This window comes from Cyprinodon variegatus, unplaced genomic scaffold (genome assembly GCF_000732505.1).
Source record: "Cyprinodon variegatus isolate N-32 unplaced genomic scaffold, C_variegatus-1.0 Scaffold447, whole genome shotgun sequence".
NCBI lineage: Eukaryota > Metazoa > Chordata > Actinopteri > Cyprinodontiformes > Cyprinodontidae > Cyprinodon > Cyprinodon variegatus.
Genome location: NW_015150900.1, coordinates 790,905 through 800,239, shown reverse-complemented (window position 1 = coordinate 800,239; position 9,335 = coordinate 790,905). Strand labels below are relative to the sequence as shown.

Sequence of the window (9,335 nt, the reverse complement as noted above, 5' to 3'; positions counted from 1 at the left end):
AAATCTGACCTTTTCAAATGCGACCTGTGTCCGAACGGCCAGGAAGCATTCATCCGACCTGAACGCCATTAGTAACCGACATAGGTCACTATTATGCTTCTTGATATACAGAAGCGGGAAGAGAAAACAAACATTCTTGAAAAGATTGAGGTTTTAAGGTCTGGAAAGATCAGAAGATGCGCTCCAGCACTACATCCATGTTTACTTCCGTAAACACAAATCACGCTGGCATGTGACATCATTGCATTGTGCATGCGGGACACTTAAGCTGTATGAATGCAGTTTACACAGGAGTTCACATAGAAGTCGCATGTATTTGGAAATGTGAACGGCAATGCAAAAAAAATCGGATTTCACAAAAAAAATAGGAATTGAGCATCAAGGCCTGCAGTGTGAACGTAGCCTTAGATGCATCTCTTTACTAACGCACTCAATCCCCTCGTTTAGCTCAGCAGAGCATTGGTAACAAGCCACTCATTTGATTCAGCAGTGTTGAGGACTGAAGTTGAACACTCCTGAGATGGAGGCATCAATGGCAACAGGTGTCCATCCACCAACTAAATACATTACTGGGATGCAGCACTGTATTTAAAAGTCAAAAAATTTTGCACTCAATATTAAACAGTATGGTGCGGCTGCTTGGTAAAAGAATCACGCAGCCCTGCTTTCAATTAAAACTTTCTCCCTAACCTGCTCCTCCTTTCCATGGTCTTCATGATGCTGTTTTTCCTCTAATGTTCTTTTCCAAACTTCTGAGGCAAAAAACAGATTGGCTGCAAATATACCAAGTTAGACTTGATCAAAGATGAACTGTTTACTATTAAGGGGATTTCTAACAGCAAAACATTTAGTGTCATTTAGTAGAACCAAAGTAAATGTGGTATTTTCTATTCATTTTATGTTGATCTATCCCATAAAATACAAAAAGGGAAATTGAACTGGGTGCTTTCTATGCATGTTTAACTGCAGTCCCACCCTGTTTCTTTCTAATCCTAGCTGCTGAAGTTTGCTTTTGTTAACAAAATTCACATCCTATTTTTTCAGCAGCTATCATCGTTGAGCAGTTTGGACACAAACATAACCTTAAAATCACAACTGTGTAGCTATCTTTAGACAAGTCAACATCAGTGTCTGATTCAGGGCACATTTTAAGACTTATTAGTACAAAATGAGGTCAAAAACCTACTGGTCTGATCGGTCGTACGAATACAAAGCGACGCCGTACCTGTCTGTGGTGTGAGACACAGGTCTTCTGTGCTTTCTACTTCCAGGATGCTGAAATTAGGATCCCTTCCACATATTCTGGGGAAGTGAAAAACAGAGAATAAATCATCAGCTGCATTTCACAATGAAAAGTTCTTCTAAAACAATCTATTTCTCTTGAACCTTCAACTATGTGAAAAGGTTCCTATTAAACAGAAACGGAGAGGCTTTTTACATTTTTTGAAATCAAACTTTGTTGATCTTATATTGGAGAAATTTACCTCTGCTTTTAAGCCATCCCCTTGGGCTGCCATTGTGGGGCTCCCGAGGAGCACTATGACTATGGCAGAATGTGGGAGTGGGGCTCAAACTCAGGCCCTCAGGATTCCAAGCTCTACGCCCTAACCACTAGGCCACCACCCCCCTTGCTTTACATTTTTTTCATACTGGAGCACAGGGGAATATTATTCCATTTCTGCTGACCTAAGCAGTCTCTCAGATTATTATGGAAATCTTTTTTACTATTAATCTTATGTAAATTGAAAATTTTAAAAGAAACTCAATTTTAGATCAATTTCATTTTAAGTTCTGATCCTTAAAAGCATTGTTAATTATATTTCTGCTATAACCTATACTAAAGTTTAGCTTTTTAAACTGCAGAAATTGAATGACTTCATAATAAGATTTAGTGGGATGAACCTGTGCATTCACATAGTGGTAATTAGTGAGACTATAGAAAATGAAATTATAAAGATCATTTCTTGTGAACATTTTTCCTTTCAAATTTATTTTTAAGTCTTTTAGAAAAAATACACAGATAAGAGCAAAAAGGAAATTTGAATACTTATAATAAATACTTTAATACTATGAAAAAAGTTACAAATTTGAAACAGATTGTTACCGACTACAGTCAGCTAATTATTAAATAACACCTGCACATCTGTATGGTTTAGTACAGTGTTTTTTTAACCCTAGTCCTGCATGTCAGGTGATGTCTGGCCTGAAATCACCTGATCAATTGATAGCAGATTAACAGGTTTTTTTTTTAACTCCAATTATCTGAATAAGGTGTGGTGAAGCAGAGGACCATCTAAAACAGGCATCCCCAACCTCGGTCCTCGAGGCCCGCTGTCCTGTAGGTTTTAGAGGTTTCCCTGCTTTAGCACAGCTGATTATAAGGATTGCAGTAGATCTAAAGCCTGTTAATCAGTTTTTAATTAAAATCAGCTGTGCTGAAGCAAGGAAACCTCTAAAACCTGCAGGACAGCAGGCCTGGAGGTTGGGGATGCCTGATCTAAAACATGCAGGGCCTTGAGGACCAGGGTTGAAAAGCACTGGTTTAGCAGATTGCTGAATCATAATAAAGACTGCTGATTGGTCAATGTCCTGAAGACAGTCAATGACGCCCTCCATGAGGAGAAGCCACAGAAGGTCATTTCTAACACTGCTGATGGGCCACTGAGTGCTGTATGCAAGCATATTCATGGAAAGTTTAGTGGAAGGAAAAGCCATTCAAGAACAGAACTGCAGATGGAAATTTCATATTTCTGGTGTCAAGCCACTTTTTAAACAAATTTATCGCTAGAGACTGAATAATTTGGATGGATGCTCAGAGGTCTAAAGTCGTCTTTTCATTAATAAAGGTCAATTTATGCTTCCGACGCATAGCCTCTGCAACCGTCAAATCTGTCTCTGTGCGCGACCACGCCCCCCGCTAAGAGGTTCTGCAACTGTTGTCACGCACCTCAAAAAAAATCCTGACTATGTGTCGGACGGTCGCAAACCCGCGCAGACCTCAAGCGGAAGTGCGCAGCCCAAAAGAAGCTGTGATTGGTCCTTGGTATGCCTTTCCGGCTGTCTGTGTGGTCGCCCTTCTCGATTCGGTGCCGTGGCGCGCCATTTAGAAAAACCGAGGAACAACTACAATGGACAACCTACGCGTCCTCCTTTTTCTTTTTGCCAACGCAATTAACAGAACAACTGTAGTTCCATCTCCGACAGTTCATATCTCAGACTCGCCTTAGACTTTATAATGAATGGATGAAACTTTATCAGATTCTATTTCAATATGTTCTTGTGTCATGTAGAATATTGTGCAACATTTGAATTTAGTTTATAAAGCTGGAGAAGAAATTGCCCCAAACTCAGAAAATAGTTGAGATACATTTTACACATATCTGCAACATCCCTTATCAAAACTAAAGGAATTTTAGCTAAGCTGCTGGAGGGAGTATGAGTGCACATGATCTAACCATCCCATCTAACCATCCCAGCACTTTTCAGAAGGATGTCACAACAATTTTTGCAGGTTTCCTTATGCTAATGTCCAACCATTTGTACAGTGAGCATTGTACATTAAAAAAATAGTAATTTCCCTCTGGGATTATTAAAGTATTTCTGATTCTGGTTCAAGGCTAGACAATTTCACTCTTCAAATAATCTCATAGGTTGGCATCATGAGTCTCTGCAGGTCAGTGAAGTTCCTCAACACCAAACTGCCTGTTCTATGTCTTTAGGGACACTGCTATTTAAACAATGTAAAAAGAAAAGAAATACATTTTTTCCTCAAAGTTGAGAGCATGAAATTGTCCGTAAACCATTGCTATCCTGAGGCATTAGGTCTAAAATAGAACTAAGGGATAGAACCCAACTTAGGGAAAACACTGTCCCCCGCTGCAAACTTTAAACTTGACACAATTCAAGCACCCTCCAGTAACCTAGCAACTACCAAACCCAGACTCCCCCATTGAACTGCCAGACAGAGAGGTACGATTCATCACTTCAGTGTTCAGTGGTGGCATGCTTTACAATGCTGGATCTGACACTCCTTGACTTTTTTTTTTTTTTTTTAAAGAAAGCTGGGCTTCAATCTGGAACAGAAGGCCATTCCCTCAAGCTCTATAGCCGCTAAACTAAACTGAGAACAAACAAAGTTTCAAGGTCTTAATAGACCTGGAGGAAGCTGGTAACCCCTGTGACCTTTGCCCCTCATCTGGCTACAATATAATATTATATGCCCTAAAACTTTGCAGCTAGGTTTTTGCCATTCCCGATCACTTCCATTTTCATTCTGTTACCACTAACCTCTGATTGTGGAATATCTGCTAACATTGAAATAGCCTACTGGACCTACTGCACAGGAAGAATATTTTAATGGTAGGATAAAAGTGACTTATTTTTGCATACCTTTCCCTAGCTGGGTTTTAATACCAATGTGGTCATAACACCATTGGGAAATATGGTATATTTAAAAAAGAAATGGAACTTTTTTAGGGGACAAAAATATACAAAAGTGACAGCTTAGAGGTTCATCTACTCATTACATTAAATAGGCACGTATGTTGTTGTCTTGGTTACATTAAACATATAAATACTTGTATGCAAACATTTATTATATAAAATTAGGGAGAAGTGATATGAAGAAAGGAAATAAATTATTTAAGGGATTTTTCTTGGCACATATCTGGCTAGACTTTCTAGAGGCATTCAAAGCTTTTTAGGCCAGTGAATATATAAAAACAGAACTAATATCTGTATTTATTAATTATGTATCTGTAGGAGTGACATGTCACGCCAGTGGGGAAGCAGAAGCACTGCTAGGCTGGACACCTCCTTGCTAGTGCTCGGTGTATGTGGCTGTGTTTCAGTGGGTAATGTTGCAGCAGTAATAAAAACCGGAGCAGCAGCTCCAAGTTGAACGTGCTGCAGTCGCCCACAGGAAGCTGCTGGGAATTCTGCAGCACGCGCTCTCCCTAACCGGGTAAAAAAAAAGAAGAAAGAAAGAAAGCCGGTGATGCCGCGCGCCTAATTGGGCCTCGAGCCATTCAATCTTTGATTTCGGTAACATTTCCGCACTGGAGCTGGGTCCAGTCGCCGCATGTAAACGCAACCCCCGTGGTCAAAAACCAAGCCCGTTTATCCAGCAGCTATATCTATGAGCACCGGTTCCGTCGATCATGTGATCAGAGATTCGGACTTTTGCTTCCCGTCCGAGAATGATCTCAGCAGTCTTCCTTCAGTTTAAAAAAAATAAACACTAAACGCGGTACGTTCCTGGTTAGCCGAGCAACGCTAGCATCTACAATAAACACTGGGTTGTGTTGCGCGAAAAAAGAGAAAGCAAGCTAACTAGCAAAGCTTGAAGAGTTAGGAGGGTGCGATAATTTAATGCGCAGGCGCCCATTCCCTCTCGCTGTTTGTTATGTAATGTTCAGGTTCAGACTGGGCCGATTGAAACAAACATCTGATAAATTATAACGATAAAAAAAACACACAAAAAGTCTTATTAAACCCGCTTGTTCACGTAAGGCAAAGGAGGAGGGAGTAGGGTCGCAGGTGACGTCACTGCGTGGGGTCAAATCTGTTTCGAAAATTTACAGCATTTCCTAACTTATTTATAACCATTAAGAAATGTTTCAGCCAACCGTGACTAGCAAAAAAATATATATTAAACGTAAATTTTAAAGTTTTATATAAATGTTGCATTGAATATGCGGGGGGGATTCAAAGGGGGTTAGTAACACTTCCTTACAAAATCTTGACTTGCATCAAAGTGCTGTTTGAAGCGTTATGTTACCTTCATTGGTGCTAAGAGTTTAACATAAGGCATTTTACATTGTGATGCAAATCGACCTTTAATGCAAGTTATTTAAAGTATACAAATAAATCAAATGTAGCCTCGTAGATTCATGTCGTTAGTTTCAGCACCCCCTCGTGCCCCCCCTTTACTTCCTCCTTGCCCCCTCCCTCTCATGGCCGCCATCTTAAGTTCCCACCTACCTGAAATTTCCGACTGATTTTCTTTTACTAAATTCTCGCTGAAGGAGTCGTCATCCGCGCAAAATCGCACTCAATCCGTGATGCCGGTAGTCCAAACTGGCTCTCGGTACCCAACGAGGTACACCTAGGACTGTGGGAAGAAGTTAAAATCCGGAGCGGGAGAGACTGGGTTTCGGCGCAGAATGTAGCGGTCGCGGGGAGGAGACTTTACGCAGCGAAATGGTGGAGGAGCGCTGCTGCTGACAAAGTACACAACACTCCGTAATCTCGCGAGATAGCGTCAAGCGCGCCACTTGAAATTTGGAAACGGCAGTCTTTAAAACTATGTAAATTATTTTTGCCTTTGTGTTACACTTATTTTAGACCAAAAAAGATTTTACGTCTCTGCCGGACGATGATTTGCAATTCTATTTATTCGGGCATATTTCATTTGTTTTTGTACACGTCGCTAAAAGAATTTAGAGATGAGGAGTAACAAACTTATTTATTATTTATTCTCTTGAAGTGCTAAAGTTTTACAATAAGAGTGCGTTTTTATTGGATATATCAACTGTTGAACATAATTTAGCAGTTTATATTGGTGTATAAACTGTTAAATAAGGTTTTAAACGTGTCAGATCTTATATTATATATATATATATATATATATATATATATATATATATATATATATATATATATACTATTCAATTATAGAATGATTGGAAAATCTGTAGTTAAATCAGCGTTAAATTACCATATGCATATACATCTCAATGAAATTCAGAAGTTTTGTTGTAATGATTATGGCTTTTACAAAATAAAAACATTATCACTTACCTGTTGACCAGAATTGTATTCAAATATACTTTATTGATGCCAAAGGAACTTTAAATGGTTTGTATCTTAGATTTTTTTTTTCCACCCAATGGCTGTAGGTGTTTATATATGTGGGCAGCAAGGATCTAGTATTCTGTCTAGCTGCAAAAATAAAATATTGCATTTTGATATAGAGATATGTTGGCATAGCAACAGAAAAATGGAGGGACATGGCAATAGCTGTCTAGAAGTGATTGACACTGATTCTGATAAAGATGCTAATGTGCTGTAACCATATAAAAGAAACGTTAATTGGAAATAGATGCACAAACAAAAAGAATATAGGATCTAAGAAAAATTATAAAGTAAATAAATACAATAGCTAGTAATGCAGATGAACTAAAGAGTTCTTATAAATCAATCTGAGTTCCTCATACCTTCCATACAAGTGCTTTAATGTTTTAATTCACTTAAATGTAGCCAGAGGCAAGTGACCATTAATACTTTACAGTACAGGAAGGTTCTTTTCATATGTTTGTGCATTTTTATTACCCTGTTTAAAGTCCTAAATACAAAAAAAAAAAAAATGATTCTGTGTGTTTTTAAATTTTTTTTAAATTAACAATTAAACAGCAGTTTATCACAAAAGATCTTGTGACCATGTCCTGGATGTTTTTAAGGGTAGTAGATTGTGAGGCATTGGCTGTATCCACACTTTGTAAATGTCTCTGAAACCAAGTGTGATATTGCTTCACAAACTTTTAAAAAACTTCAGCTGTTTCATATTTAGAATTTTATTATTTTCATATTTTACTGAAAATTATCATTTCACAAAATGTTCCTTAAGTACACATTATTTGACACCCAGTGCAATTCATATATATATATAAATATCCATCTATATAAATATCCATGTAAACCCCCTGTTATATAACCTGTATACACTTTATATATCAGTGCACCTTTTTCTTCCTTTGGCACATTTTTTTTTTTTATTTGAGTATTTGAGCTGATGTAATGAGTAAATAAAAAAATTCCAATCAGATAAAGTCAATCAATCAATCAACAGTAAAGCACTTAAAACAACCATCTTATCTGCCAATGTGGAATAACTATGACTGGGAATTCTCTGCCAATGGTTTGGTGGATGTCAGATCACCAAACACTGCTGACAAATCAACAGTGTCCTTCATTACGGTGTAGGTCAGGGGTCATCAATGCGTTCCCAGCAGGCCTTAAGGGGCCCTTAAGGACAACATGAGGGGCCCTCAGAATCTTCTGAAAACAGAACAACTCACCAGTGGGCTAAGTTTGAAATATTTGTTTATTCTGTTGCTCTTCTTTTTAAATAATTTATACATAATTTCATTATATTAATGATAGGCAGCATTTATATAGATTTCACAATGACAATATTTTAAAGAAAGTAGAAATGAAAAGAAACTATAAAATATGTTCATTGTGAATGGAGTTTAGGTTAACGCCGACCCCTGCAGTTCATAGGTCAGCATTGGTAGCCCTTCCTCTGACTCAGTAGCCATAAAGTAACTTTGAGCCTCAAAAAAGTTGGTGATACCTGGTGTAGGGCATAATAAACTGTTTAGATAAAAACATCTTTATCTACTATGAAACTCAAATATTCAAGTAACTGAATTCTAGGTTTTCAGTTTTTCAATCAGTTTACTGAGATGCTGCTTTGGATAAGTTGAACTTTCATGAGCCAGACTCCCTGATAGACAGGAAGCAGCACATGAAGCTGAGAAAACAGGTCTCTGATTCCAGGCCTATCAACACCTGTTCTCCTAGAGGCTGTGCTCGTTCCCCTCTGCCCTACAGAGGTGGTTCTACACAGGGGTCAACGGGGGCTGGTGCCCCTGAAGAACTATTCCTAGCCCCTGTTATGACCTATGTACCAAAGACTTAAAACAATATACATTTATGATAAATAAATCATATGTACTGGAACAGAAACCACAGCATAGGTCCCTTGGAGCACTTTAACTGATAATCTCTATATTTTTATTTTATCAGTAATTTAAAAATTAAATTGTTTCACGTTTAACTCTACTCATATTGAGATAGAATCAGTTTTTATCTGTTAGATCTGAGGTTTGCAGAGGTGCAAGCAGCTCTTGACTCACCTACCAGGGGTAAAAATAGATTTAATTCTTCCTGGTACTATATAGAAAAAGCTTATTGGCCAATATCTTTTTTATTACATCCTGCATGCATTTTTTTATTCAAATATATATGTATATATATATATATATATATATATATATATATATATATATATAGTACTATATATAGTAAATTTGATCTAGAACTGCCATTGCAGGTGACCCCTCCCAGCCTGGACACAAACTGCTTCAGACTCTCCCCTCTGGTACAGCTAGCCTCATTAACAAAGCCCACTGGCAGTTTTCCTATTGGAGGAAAACATCAAAACATCTAAGCACATTTATATGTATATCATATATAATCCAACCTTCATTTTCAAAATGCATTTCTTAATTCTTAATTTTTTTATTATCTCCATATATTTTGATGTGTCA

At 37.8% G+C, this 9,335-nt stretch overlaps 1 protein-coding gene across 3 annotated transcripts in view; it reads right to left on the bottom strand.

Moving 5' to 3' along the window:
- Positions 1-6,222, bottom strand: part of srcap (Snf2-related CREBBP activator protein) — a 49,825-nt gene extending 43,603 nt beyond the window's left edge. For 2 of the 3 annotated variants that reach the window (XM_015389095.1, XM_015389097.1), the window contains exons 1-2: positions 5,983-6,222; positions 1,226-1,302 (exon numbers count right to left, since the gene is read on the bottom strand). The gene's annotated coding sequence lies outside the window, so the exon portion shown is untranslated. The remainder of the gene's footprint in view (positions 1-1,225; positions 1,303-5,982) is intronic. The other variant, XM_015389096.1, reaches the window with a different exon arrangement.
- Between the last annotated feature and the right edge of the window lie 3,113 nt (positions 6,223-9,335).